Here is a 14,641-nt window from a genome sequence, read left to right as displayed (position 1 = left end):
CGTTTGCCGGCAGGTGGCTGTTCAGAACTCGGCGGCAACTCCTCCGTGCATGGCACCATATCTTCCGGCTCCTCTGCATCGGAATCAGGGCCAAGGGCTGCCACCGTCCGGTCAAGAAAGTCCAAATCCAGGCCAGCCATACTGCTGTCTTCACACAGAGGACGAACTCTCTCTCCCTCTCGTTGTCTCTCTCTCTCTCACGCGCTGTGCAGGTCCCGCAGTCCTGCAAAATCAGTGCGCCACCCGGCTGCAGCAACAGGACTGCAACGACGAACAGGACAGACACGCGCCGATGAACCGGGGCGCCGTGTAACGGGTCAAACACAGGAGGCGTAAACGGGGCTGCGTCAGCCCTGCACGCTGACACAGAGCGGTCAACCACAGGCGGCGCACTCTGCACAGGTCAGACGTCGACAGGGCAGGTGCCACGGGGTCAGGCCCAGGGCAGGCATCGATGGTGCAGCAGGGCAGACGTCAGACGTCGACGAAGGCGGGCACACCCAGGCGCAGTCGACGTCCGGCGAGCAGGCGTGAGACGTGGATGAAGGCGGGCGCAGGTCCAAACGACGGGCAGAGACTGACCGGCGCAGGTACCAACGGGCGGGCGTACCTGCGACAGGCGTGGCGACGGCTGGAACAGGCGGGCGCAGCCGCGGCAGGTACCGACGGGCGCAGCAGCGGCAGGCACGGACAGGTATCGACGGGCGCAGCACGGCAGGCAGCGGCAGGCACGGCAGGCACGGACAGGTCCCGACGGGCGCAGCACGGCAGGCAGCGACAGGCGCGACGGTCGCTAGGTCACGGGGGTTGCAGGCCCGCCATCGATCATCTCGTCTCGCGTTCTTTCCTCTCTCTCTCTCTCTCTCTCCGCTCTCTCTCTCTCTCTCTCTCTCTCTCTCTCTCTTTTGTGAAGATAATTGAATTAAGTAGAAAATATTTACATCAGACCATTAGGTCAGCAAAGGAAAATATACAATTGAAAGTCTACCACAATTGTAACACAGAAATGTCACTCAGAAAAGACGGTTAGAGTGGAGCGAACAATATCCAGCCAGGGAGAAGCATGTCAGGAAGAACCAGATCTGCTTAGACCATAGAGGAGATTCGCCATAACACTAGATCACTAACACGGGCCACATGACGATGGATATCCGATACTGAATAAAAAATGAAGGCATTCCGAGTACGCCATATATGCCACAGGGTTGTCCATTTAAGGAAATGGAAAAGGCAGGAAAAATTTGAGTGCAAAGAGGACAAATAAGTCATTTTTCCCATAATCCAAGAACATACTAATATCCAGTGCTGAGTTGCCACGGACCACACACGGAAAACAAAACTCCGAATCTGTCTAGCAATAGGGCAAGAGACAAAGAGATGAAGCACTGTTTCATCACATGTAGTGCAGAATACACAACGACCAACAAAGCTCTTGCGGACACGCAACACATCGCCAGTTGGAAGACCCCCAATAAGCGGCCTCCACACGAACACTTTAACTTGATATGGAACCTTAGTCTTCCAGAGCTAGATGAATCTTTCCTGCCACTTCTTTTTGTTATCCTGAATATGCCATAATTTATTTGCCTTTCCCGTGACCCATCTCTTGGTCTCCATCATTTGATGATAAATCTGGTTAGCTAAACTTTTCTCAAAATCATGAATCACAATCTACCAATTATGCCAGGGAGACAATGGCTGCAATATTGGCAAAGGGGAAAACCTCAAAAGCGTGTCTTGTATAGATGACCAAATGTTATGATAACCTCGAGGTACCCGGAAGTGTTGACGGATACATCGAAAAGAATAAAGACCTGCCTGTCCAAGAATGACACCATCATGGACTGTTTGCAATCCCAATTGAGCCATCCGATTAAATTTATCTCAGTGAAAATCTTTATGAGGCCAATCCAACAACCTGGAAGTAGCCAGTACTTCACCTTGTATCGAATTCTCCTCCTCACGAGAATCGGGAGGGCACCAAACTGCAAAACGTAACATTGCCTGCCAAGATGCGATCAAATGAGAAAGGAGAAAAGAATGGAAGACCTTTACAGGTCTTGTCGAATTAAGCACATGCCACCAAGAAGCATGAATAACCGTGCTGCCATGAGAGATTCCAGTATTTTCTATAAAACATTTTGCAATTTCTGGCTAGGGATGACTCTATATACATAGTGCATGCAAAAGAGCTAGCCTCAGGAGTGCCATACTCTGTCTCTCTCTCCCTCTCTCTCTCTCTCTCTCCGTCATTTTCATTGCCATTGCTGAACATCGAACCTTCACCGCCCGTAGGCCACCATAAAGTAGTATCAGAACTAAAGGTCAACCTGACTGAGCTTTCGAAGTGTGTACAAGTTGTGACATGCAGGTCACGGGACTATTCAACAGTTAGGAGCAGGTTGCAGTCTATGTGCAGGCAAGACCATGAAAGGCAGGTGACAGGCGAGTCAGGGGGCATAGATAGGCGACAAGCAAGTGAAGCGATGTAGGCATCAGGCAGGCGGCATTAGCACAAGGGTCAAGCAAGTCACGTAGGTGACGCGGGTAGGAGACACGCAAGCTGTGTGCTGTCTGACGTGTCAACACGTCTTTTTTTTAAAATAATTTTTTTTTCTTGGTGCCTTGTGGGCTGTCATGCATGAATAAGCACAACTCGACAAATCTCAGAGATTTGGCACACATCTACTCGTGGAATTTGGGGATTTTGGCATATGCATAAAGCTTTTACTCGTCTGAGTAAATTTGTGGACATTGGGGCTTTTCACGTAGGTGCAAAAATTGTAGTGGGACAGGTACAATCCTTTGAAATTTTGACACATTGGACCTTGTACAATTTGGGACTTTTGCAAATTTTCTAAAGTTTGGGTTAAATTTGATCATGGTATATACTTGCAATGTAATTTCTAAGCGAATTGAGCTCATAGGACTCACGAAAAATTTGGGGCTTTTGCAAAATTTGTGACATTTTGGCAAAATTGGCTTGTGCAATCTATTTGGAAGTTATGTTTGATGTCATTTGAGCAGTTTGAGCAGAGAAATTTTGGGGCTTTTGATGGTGGAAGTCAAATTTGTGCCTGTGGATGCATTTGGAGCAGACATTGCAGCTAACATTTGGGGCTTTCTCATGAAATTGATGTATTAACCCGTGATATGGCTGTAATTGCTCATGGTGTGCTGTAGCACACATTTCATACCTCTGAAAATTGATTTGCAGATCTGAAATTTTTGCAATTACTTGAATTTTCATGCTGGTTGGTACTTGCTTTGTACCTTGTCATTTGTGTGACAGTTGGGCTCACATTTGTTGACTTTTGAGTCACTTTTGAGCTGTAAATGATAGCTGGCAGTAGTGATAGCGGCAATCTTTTGCACATTAAGAGGCTTGAGGGTGCACACAACTTTGCTATATGGCAGAAGTAGTGCTATAATATCTTCAGTAATAAGCTTGCCCATAGGTTTTATGGCCCTTACAGGATCCTTAAGCAAATTGGAGATTTGGCATACAAACTAGAGCTTCCCTCTTCTACAAAGATTCAATCGTCTTCCATGTTAGTCAGCTCAAGCCCTATTATGGTGATCCAGTGGATATAGTTGATGAGCTACCACCCATTGATGAAGATGGTCTTGTTCAGTACATCCCAGAGGCTGTTATAGGTCAGCGTGAAAAGAAGCTTCGATCACGTTCTATTGTGGAATATTTGATCAAATGGAGAGGTTTACCATCTGAAGAGGCTTCTTGAAGACCTGATTCTATATTGGATGAGTATCCATACTTGAGGGAGACATTGGTGGTGGCTGAAGCCTATGTGCAAAAGAAATAGGTGAAGCCTATAAAGAAAAAAAGGGTAAAACCAACAACCATGGATCCAGATGAGAGGGATGAGTTAGATGAGCTTGCATGCTCTACCATAGAGCTACAGACACTTTGCTCTTCAACATGGAGAAATTGAAATCTGCATATGATATTTGGCAATGACTTGAGGAGTTATATGCTCTGAAAAGTGCAGCCAGCAAGGTTTGTCGGTTGAAAAAATTGATGGTCCTTCATATGAAGGAAGATACAACCATGTCTATACATTTGAATGAGTTTAACTCTATTTTCAGCCAGTTGATTGCTTTGGAATTTCGCATTGATGAGGAGTTCAAGGCAACCTTTTGGCTATGCACTTTGCGTGAAAGTTGGAACACTTTTAGGACAGCAATGATTAATTCTAATGCTATGCTGCTATATTCAGATGTGAAGAGCTCTTTACTCATGGAGGAGCTCAATAGGCAAAATATTTCAGCAAACAAGTTCTCCAATGCACTGCATACTAGAAGTGGATCCTAGGAGAAGGGCAACTTTGACAACAAAGCACATAGCAAGTCTTGTGGTAAAAATGTCGAGTGCCATCATTGTGGCAAGAAAGGACACTTCAAGCAGGATTGCTTTAAGCAGAAGAAAGAAAAAGGCAAAGGAAAAAACATTGATGATAACAAAGATGAGAAAAAGGATAGCCAACATGCAAAGAAGAGCAATGTGAAGTTAGAGGAAGTCAATGTAGTCACTCACGAGAGTGACAGTGACTATGATGTAATCTTTGCTTTTTCTTTTAGTGCACAGTCATTGATTGTAGATTCTGATGATGACATGTATGCCTGGATTCTTGATTTAGGTGCTTCATTCTATATAACACCACACGATGAGTGGCTCTCTTAACTACAGTGGTGGTAGACATGGTGTTGTCCACTTGGGAAAAATTATACATGTGACATTGCAAGAATTGGCAGTGTGCAGTTGGCATTTCAAAATGGTTCAATGTTCACTTTAGATAATGTGAGGCATGTACTCGAGCTCAAGAAGAGCTTGATAAGCAGTGTTATAGGAGCACTAGACTATGCTCGAGAGACTAGACTAGATGCAAGATTTGTTACAAGAATTCTAATTACAAGATAATTCCACGTAGGGGCACAAGGTACAATGATAACTTAACAAGATATGGAAAATCCCACAACCAGGGACCGTAGGTATAATCAGTAGGACTCGATAGGATATGAAAGATCCCATAACCCGGGACTGTAGGTATGGATACAAGATATCAAAATTATAAGATCTCCCTTGATGAGGATAAATAAGATATAAGACAATACTAGACAAGATCTCGCACTATGAGATTGCAAGGTGATGAGACAACAGGAGTATAATGGAAGACAAGACAAGACTCGAATTTACTTAATTGGGGGTCTCGACTCAAGCTCCCAAGACTAGCATTGGCAAGACTGAGGAGCTCTATGGTAAGCCCCTTCTTTTATACGTATTGAAGGGTGGCTAAAGATCTTCTAGAATGTTTCATGATGACATCATCAATGATGCAGGTGATGACATGATATATCTTCTAGAAGGTTCTATAATGACATGGCAAGGGTAGGTTCGCATGGTTGGCTCGAGGATATTAAGGGTGCGTTCACATGGGGTGTAGACTCATATGGCATGAGCAAGAATTAATCCATATACTTGATCATGGCATGCCTATGACATCACCTCCTCCTCTAGCGAAGAGTTTCAGGAGGAGCGGCTTGGTGGTTTGGTCCAAGTTTCGTTGGATTCCTCTTGTGAAATTCTTTAACTTTGAGAGGTGCTCTTTTGAGATATTTTGCAGATTCCCAAGTGCAATTATTGATGTCATATCCTTTCCAGTGAACAAGGTATTTCAATCAATCTTGGGAGATCCTCAAGTCTAAGACATGCTAACCTCAAATTCTTCATGATCTTCAATTTGGATAGGTGATGGGGGATTAGATCTCTCCCCCCTCAGTGGTGGCGAGCTATGGTATTGCTCAAGCAAGGAAATATGGAAGACTAGGTGGATCTTCATGGTGTTGGGGAGTTGGAGTCGGTAAGAAATTGGGTTGATTTGGGCTACAATAGTGAAAGGTGTTGGATGCTACCTAAGCAGGTCGCCTAAGCTTAGAGTCACAGGGAAGAGGTTGCTAGCTACTTGCCTCTCTTCTAACTCTATGGTTCTTGGCCAATTGGCTTGACTGGTTTGCTGGCCCATAGCATTTAGACTTTGTCTAAGCGGCACTACTTGTGGTGCCATCGCATCCCTCAATTTTGATCATGGGGGTGAGACTAGCAAGCTCATACTTGAGAGATCATCAATCTCGTCTTCTAGTATGGGCTCAGTGTCTTTGAGATGCTCTTGGGCTTCCTTCACCCACTCCTTCACCTTCTCGATGGCTTCGAGTTGATGCTTCGAGTTGGGGTACTCCCTAACCTTATCACTTCTCTTTTCAGTCGTCTTTGGAGCTGACGTTTCTACCTCTACGTCAGTGACCTTCTGTCCAGCAGGCAGTGGCGTGGCACTTTCGGTTTTGAGTGTGACTTTAGCGTCTAGTCTCTTCTTCCTCCATCTCTGACTATTCTTTCCGATTGAGGTTGCGTCGAGGTTGCTAGGTCCTAGCAATGATATGCCAGCATACTTTGTCTGTGCGTAGGTCATGACATGTAGTGGGATAGGATCTGTGGTGGTCTAGCTTGGTGGAGGGCCTTGTTATCTAGAGGTTATACTTGAGCAACCATACTTTCTCAGAAACTTTGTATGCTAGATATTGGAGACGATGCTGGTCTGCATAGTGCTTGTACTGATTCTGAGCTTTTTGGATTTGTTGCTTGAGTTCTTGGTGTATATCTGCTAGGTGTTGAGCTTTATCTTGGACAGCAGGGTTCTTTACTTAGTTAGAGAGATGTACATCCATCCTTGGATATTGGCCATAGTTTACCAAGAAAGGAGTTTGCTTGGTAGATGCATGGATACTACTATTATAAGCAAGCTCTGCAAAGGGCAAGAGCTTAAACCAATCATTTTGATTATGGTAGTTGATGGTGCAACAAAGATATTGTTCCAAGACTTGAATTACCTGTTCTGTTTGACCATCACTCTGTGGATGATTGGCCATGGATAACTTAACTTGGACTCCAAGGAGGTTGCAAAGGATCTTCCAAAAACTAGATATGAATTGTGTACCATGATCGCTGATGATGTTGTCTTGGAGTCTATGTAATGTGAAAATGTGTCTGAGGAAGAGTCTAGCGGTAGCTGTGCCTGTGATGGTCTTGGTGGAAGGGATGAAATGTGCTGTTTTTATGAACCTATCTACCACAACAAGAATAGAATTATATTTTTCTAATTTGGGAAGATCTATTATGAAATTCATGACAGAAAAGATCAGGGTCGTGCTGAAATGGGCAAGGGTTGCAGGAGGCCATGTGGTTTGTGATGAGGTACCTTGGCCTTATTGTAGGTATCACATGATTTTATATATTGCTGAACTTCTTTCAACATCTGAGCCTACCAAAAATCTCTTGAAATAATCTCTAAGGTCTTAGTGTCTTGCTCTACGAGGATGTCATGGTGTTGTTGGAGTATCTGGAGTCTCGTCTTTCTTGGAGTGATGTAAAGTAGATCCTTTTAGTATAACAATCCATTTAGTTTCCTAAAACTCACAAACTTCATTTTCTTTTCCTCCTGACTTTTTCTCTTGACATTGTTGGCCAAATCATAATGTGGCAAGGCTTCATGGATTAACTCGATCAAGATAGGGTCGTCTTGGTGACAATTAGAGATAGTTGCTGGCTAGAGGTGCTCTCGCTTGAGTAGTATTGCTCATTGTTGATCAAAAGCTTATTCTCCCTTCTTAGGTTTCAGGTAGGATCTTCTTGATAAAGCATTTAATTGGTATTGTTGGTGTCCTGGGCAATAAGTGATGACAAAGTCAAACCTAGATAAGAAGTTTCTCTAGCAAGATTGTCTTCGATTAAGGATGAGGGTTGTCATGAAGTATTCTAGATTTTTGTGATCTGTATAGACGATAACTTTATGGGCTGCACCCTCTAGATGATAATGCCAAGTATCAAAGGCATCTACAATGGCAAGGAGTTCTTTGTCATGGATATCATAGTTTATCTCTGGAGGGGAGAACTTCCTTGAGTGGAATGCCACTAGATGCATATGACCATCATCTACCTGGGACAAGATGGATCCTAAGGCATAGTCTGATGTATTGATCTCCGATAAAAATGGCTGGGTAGGATCTGGGTGGACTAGGATTGGGGCAATGGTGAAAGTAGCCATCAGGGTCTGGAAGGTCTTCTTGGCTTCAGGGGTCCATGAGACCTTTGAGTTTCCTGTGAGTTTGGTGAGTGGTGTAACTATCTTTGAGTGTGGGACTATGTGTCTCCATTGAGAGGTCTCTACAAGAGAATCCCACTAGCCAAAAAACTAGCTGCCAAAGCAATCATGAAGGCTTTCATCAAGGGTATCCATGATGAAAAGCTCTATGAGGCATTGGCTAGCAACTCCATGCTAGACCAAACAAATCTCAATAGAGTCTTAGATGAAGGGATCCAAATAGTCAAAATCTCATGGCAGACGTAATAAAATAATAACAAGATCTCTTGAAAATCATTTGTACATACTTAAACCTAGCTAATTCCTTTCTCAACCTTAAGGCACATTGCCTTTAGGTGGGAGGTTGTTGGAAATAAAGGGCCGCCGTGCCTTTTATACATGCTCGGGTGTGAACACACCCTTAGCACTTGTACTTTAGTACTTTACATACAACTATCACAAAGACCTAAGAGAGGTACAACTCTTTATACCCACACATCATGCATCTCACTCACTCTCACTCTCTACTGCTGCCCACTCTTTCTCTTTCTCTCTTCACCATTGCCATTGTTGAACATGGAAGCTTCACCATGCATAGGCCACCACATACTTCAGCTCTCCCAAGTTTTTCACTTTGAATTCAGTCTATAGTATCGACTTAATTTCAGCAATACCAGAATCATCATCTTTAATGATGATTCAGTTATCAACACAAGTGACTAAGAAGATATACCCTGTATTTGTCTTCTTAGTAAACAGGTTGTGATCTGGATTTCCCATCTAAAATCTAAGTTCCTGTAGATAAGAGCTAATTCTAGCATTTCATGCTCACGATGCCTGCTTCAAACCATAAAGTGCCTTTTTCAGCCTACATACATGATTAGGATAATTTGGATGTATATAACCCTCAGGTTGCTCCATGTATACTTCCTTAACCAAATCCCCATTCAAATATGCATTTTCGATATCCATTTGTCAAAGTTTCCATCCCTTAGATGCTGCCAAAGCAATGACCATTCTCATAGTTGCCATTTTATATATTAGGTTGAAAGTTTCCTCATAATCAAGTCGATACTATTGCGCATAACCTTTAGCAACCAAACATGCTTTGTATCCCTTCAAAGATCCATTTGCTTTGCATTTCACTTTGTAAACCCATTTGCAGACAATGGATATTTTACCTTCAAGCAATCTAACCAAATCCCAAGTGCCATTTTTAGCCAATGCAACATATTCTTCATCCATAGCTATGCACCAATTTTCATCACCAACTGCTTCACTGAACTTTGTAGGCTCTTTTTGACCCATAACTTTAGTCATGTAAGCAAAATGTCTGGCTAAATATCCACTATAAGTCAGCCTATCAACAGGCTTTTTGACTCTCTCTCTAACCTTCTCAATTGCGGTGCACTATGAGATTCCCTCTCATGAGGCGGTACATACATGTTTTGCCTAACTTCAGGTGTAGTAACTGACAATATACCAAGTTCACAGTCTAAGCTATCACTCCCAAGTGAGTCATAACCTAAATTAAGTTGCCCAATAACATCTTCAAACATTTTTTCTTTTCCTTTATCCAATCTCCCCCTCATTGGCATATCCATGTTAGTATACATAGTACCATGATTGTGTAAGTAACATGTCCATGGACTGACAATAGAAGACATGTCACCTATAGGCCCACTAACAGTAGTACTATCTGAAGGATAAATTTCAGCATGAGTATTATTTGCTGATCCATCGTAAATAGCCTCATTTTGACCGCCATACCAAGAAGTTAACTCATCAAACACAACATCTCTGATAACCAATCCCTATCTTGTTCATAGCCAACAAATATTGACTTGACTGCCCTTGGATCGAGCTTCTTCCTTTCCTCATCTCGTACATGCACATAGGCAATACATCCAAAGACTTTTAGATGGCTGATATGAGGTCTATGCCCATACAGTTTCTCATATGGTGTAAGATCGTGAATACTAGGTGTAGAAGTCTTGTTTAAGACATACGCTGCAATCACAATTGCGTCAACCCAATAACAATTTGGCAAATTCTTCTCATTCAGCATAGCTCTTGTTGGCATACTCAGCTAGATACCTGTCAAATTCACGAGAGACATACTCACCTCCTCCATTAGATATCAAAACATGAGATATAACACCCAAACTTGTTTTTAGCATGGTTTTTAAAATCTTTGAAAACATCTAGCACTTCATCCTTGTGCTTCAAAATATATAGCCCAGTTTATTTGCTGAAATCATCAATAAAAGATACATAATACCTTGCACCATTGAATGACCCATTATGTGCTGGACCCTAAACATCTAAGTTCGCAACAGTCTAGTTTTGTTCTTGACATGTTTGACAAATGGAAATCTGGCTTGCTTTCCAAACTGACAAGCTGAGCATACATGTCCTAAGTCCATATACTTAAATCTTGGATGACCAAGTATGATATCTTTCTGTTACATAGTTTTTAGCCACTGTATATTAACATGCCTAATGCGCTTATGCCATATTTCAACATCTCTGATTGCTCCACTGTCATGAGCAAACACAGCTATCTTTAGTTCAGGAATAGTAGCATCCAAGGTAAACATCTTACCATCCTTTTTTCCTTTTGCAGTAAGCTTGCAACCATTTCCATATTCTTAAATAAAACAACCATCTCTATTGAATCTAACCTGCAGATTTTGCTCACAGCCATTTGTCTAGCAGATAGTAAATTTTTAGTGATAAATGGTACATGTAAAATATCATAGAGACTCTTTTTCTTTCCAGCATGCATGACTAATGGTACAACACCTGTATGCTTGATGTCATGTTGCATATTATCACCTATACATACATAGCTATGAGAGCTTGCATTCATCTTATCAAACCACTCTCCATGCGGGGTCATATGACACTTAAGTCGATGTACCTTTTTTCATCAGCCTTGCCTTGCTTAGGCATATCCTTCGATATATGTGTCATAGCAAACAACCTATCGACTGATCATCATTAGCATTACTAGAGGATGCATAGTTACCATGTTGTCTACCCTCAGCTTTCATGTTAGCTTGCTTTTTATGACAGTATTTTGCTATATGTTCATAGCTGCCACAATAATGACAATCTTTGTCTCTTCAACTAATCATTTGGTTGCCAAGAACCACCTCTGCCTCTAGGGATCTTCTCTTGTCTCCAAAAGATCTTGATCCTCTTTGACCTTGTGCATTTTGATTGTTCCAGGCATTTTGTTGCTATTGCCTATAGTTATTTCAAGTGTCACTACGACCTCGATCTGACAGTAGCTGCAAATATTTCACAACCAAGATTCCAACAAGCATAAACTTCTCAAGACATATAAGATCAAGAAATCTGGCTGTAGTTCAAGCTGTAGTTCAAGTGCAGCCCACTATGAGCATGCATTTGTTGCTCAGAATGACATAAACTAGAGGTATTTGTCACAACCAATAGCAATGTAATCAAGCTCCAAACTATCAAATGGAACTCAGATCTGCAGCTCAAAGCATTCAATAAACATCCCCATATGCATACATGACAGCCAAGGTATCGATACATCCAATAGACATACTCGAATGTCATCAAACCGCCTTATGCATAACCTGTCCTAGTTAAATGCTGGCTGTCTACTGTATTACAGCAGTAAAATGACAATAAAAACTGAGCAAAATGTAAGCTTAAATCAGCAAAAAATATCTTAAGACATCACCATAGTGTCCCAGTTTCAATATATGTCCATATAAGCATTAGTAGTTACATACATCTCATGCAGTATGAAGGAGATCCTTGCCAAGAACAATAACCAACATAAAGCCCGATATAACCAGAAGTAAACGAGCTCTGAACTGAGAAAACAATGCTCAAAGCATCAGACATTGCAATATGGAAGCATCTGCAGCATGTAAAGAATAAATCTGCAGTGACTATCAAGCATAAATCAATGTCTTCAGCCCTCAACCAGTGAGGTATAGCAAAAAAATGTCACCCAAGAGCTCCAATACATCAATGTTCACTATCCATAAGCATTCTTAAGTATTTGCCAAACATTTTACTGGCATCTCAAGCCAAAATGAGAGTGATATCCATTGCAGCAAACAACCAGTCTACACATGTCTGTGCTGAATATCTCAAAATTTGTGCAAAATTTGGAAAAAAATTCTTTTGCAAAGTTGTAAACCACATTGAAACGGTTGGGATCGCAAACCGTTTCTCAAAATGCATTTTTGCTGCAAGATATGGCTTTTGCAGAAAAACGGGCTGTTGCAGGGTTTCTCACAAATTGAAAGTTCACAGACTAAAGGTCAAGTCCAATTCCACAAGCCCAACTTTTGCGAAGCCAAGCTCAGATACCATGTTCAAAGAGAGGGAAAGAGATAGATAAAGGGTGGAGCTATTAAAATGGAGAGTAGTGTACCCTCATTCTCTCATTATTCCATAGACATAGAATAACACACACCAACAACTAAGTCACTCACTGTATTGTTTAGAATTTCTACACTTGTTCTGGTGACCTCACTTCATGACTAAGAGTAGTATGGAAGCAAGTAAAAGAAAATTTCTCTTAATATCTGGAACACAACACATTTGAAAGCTTTTTGAGTTCACCATTTGTAACAACAAAGTCATGTCCTCAATATGGCATTTTACATATCGACCTTTCTTATTGGTCATGTGATGGGAGGCGCCACTATCCAATACCCATGAGTCAATAGTAGGTACTTTTTGTTTAAGGAATATAATTCCTCAATGGTAGCCATGAATAATTCCAACATTGCTTTAGCCACATTGGTTGTCTTGTTCCCTTTAGGTTTTTAGAGTGCCATTTTTTCATTTGTCATCTTGGCACAATATGCAATTGTATCATGCATGTCCTTTCTTCTTACAATAGAAGCACTCTCCTTGAAACTTTTTCTTACCAACTTTTTTCTTTTTGTCACCATTGATAGAGGAACCACCTTTTGCTTTTGCATTGGTGGAGGATGCAGTATCGCCACCCTTGCTACATTCTTTGGTTTGAAGCTGCAATTCGTCCATTAGTAGTGCACAAAATTCCTCAAACGTCAAAGCTTGGGATCTCACTTGAGTGTTTAGCGAAATTACTAATCCATTTAACTTTGGTGGAGAAATCGGAAGACACCTCTGAGCTAGCTCATTGCTAGTCTTCTGTATCCCAGTGCCAACCATTTGGTCGCACAGACTCTTGATCCAAGTGATAATTGCTTTAGTTGTCTCTCCTTCAATAAATTTCTTGTTACTAGTTGATTCTCTAGGTTGTGAATCCTTGTTTGGTTTTGCGTTTTCTACAGACTTCTTAGTACATTCCAAGTCTTTGATGCCTTGGTTATATATTGAATCAAGGTCAAAACACTATCAAAACAACTTGTAACTAAGGTACACAATGCATCTAAGTTCCTTCGTTTCCAAGAATATAAAAGATTTGCATTTGGAGTAATTATAACACTCAAATTTGATGGGTCAAGAGTGGGTTGTGGTTTTGGGTTATTCCCTAGTACCATCTCTATAAGCTCATAAGAATCGAGGATAGTTGTATTTTTAAACTTCCACAAAGTTAGTTTATATCATCTAACTTCCCTTTTTTGAAGGTTTGTGGACGAATCCTTAGTGTTTGAATTGCTGGTATAACAACACCACTACTGATGCACCATACAATGCTACTCTTCGTTGTTGGAGCCCTTGCCTCTTGCATACTCTTTACTCTTTATAGACCCCTAGGCTCTAATATCATATAAAAATTACACAGTGCAACTCTTGTGTACTCTTTACTCCTTAGAGCCCCTTGCGCTCTAATACCATGTAGAAATTACATGGCGAAACAAAAAAAATTTGAGCGAGCAGAGATATATAACAAATATGAGAAGAAGAAAACTTTTTTAATTCCAAATAAACTAATACAAAGGTAACTCTATCCACCCGTGTGCTTTCACTATGGTGCTTAGATGGTGATCCACACAGATAATAGGCAGAGAACTTAAGGCTTGCTGACCGGGTGAAAGATAGATTAATGTTGGCTTTGGAGGGGTCTTCCTTTTATAGCTTAGGAAGGTAGTTTGGTCGGCTTTTCTGACCATATTATGAACTTTTCCTAGTCAGCAAGAGAATATTCCATTTACCATCGGATCGAGGGCACTATCCCGAACCCTTATTAGCTTCCCCCCTTGAGACCTAGGAGCCAAGGACTGCTTCTATGGCCCCTAGGCACCAAAATAGGGGTCCCTGATAACTCTTACACCTTGCAACTTGATGTAGTGTGCCTCAAGTCACTACCAACTTAATACTCTATCTAACCCAAAGGCTAGATCCACAAAGGTAACCTTTTTGCCATCTGGTCACATAGGCCTCATTTGACATACAAGGCAAGATCCAACCAATGGGCTCACACATTGTTTGTCCTAATGGGGGTCTTTGGTACAAAGCCAATTGTTTTTGCTAGTAGATATGGTCTCCCATATATTCAAAAT

General features: G+C 41.7%; 1 protein-coding gene across 4 annotated transcripts in view; it reads left to right on the top strand.

Moving 5' to 3' along the window:
- Positions 1-14,641, top strand: part of LOC148028540 (uncharacterized) — a 162,838-nt gene that overhangs the window by 69,883 nt on the left and 78,314 nt on the right. The window lies entirely within an intron of this gene.

Source organism: Lygodium microphyllum, chromosome 11 (genome assembly GCF_053477565.2).
Source record: "Lygodium microphyllum isolate KBCC chromosome 11, Lygodium_microphyllum_v1.1.10, whole genome shotgun sequence".
NCBI lineage: Eukaryota > Viridiplantae > Streptophyta > Polypodiopsida > Schizaeales > Lygodiaceae > Lygodium > Lygodium microphyllum.
Note: the sequence above shows the minus strand (reverse complement) of the source record. Positions and strands in the feature narration are given on the sequence as shown.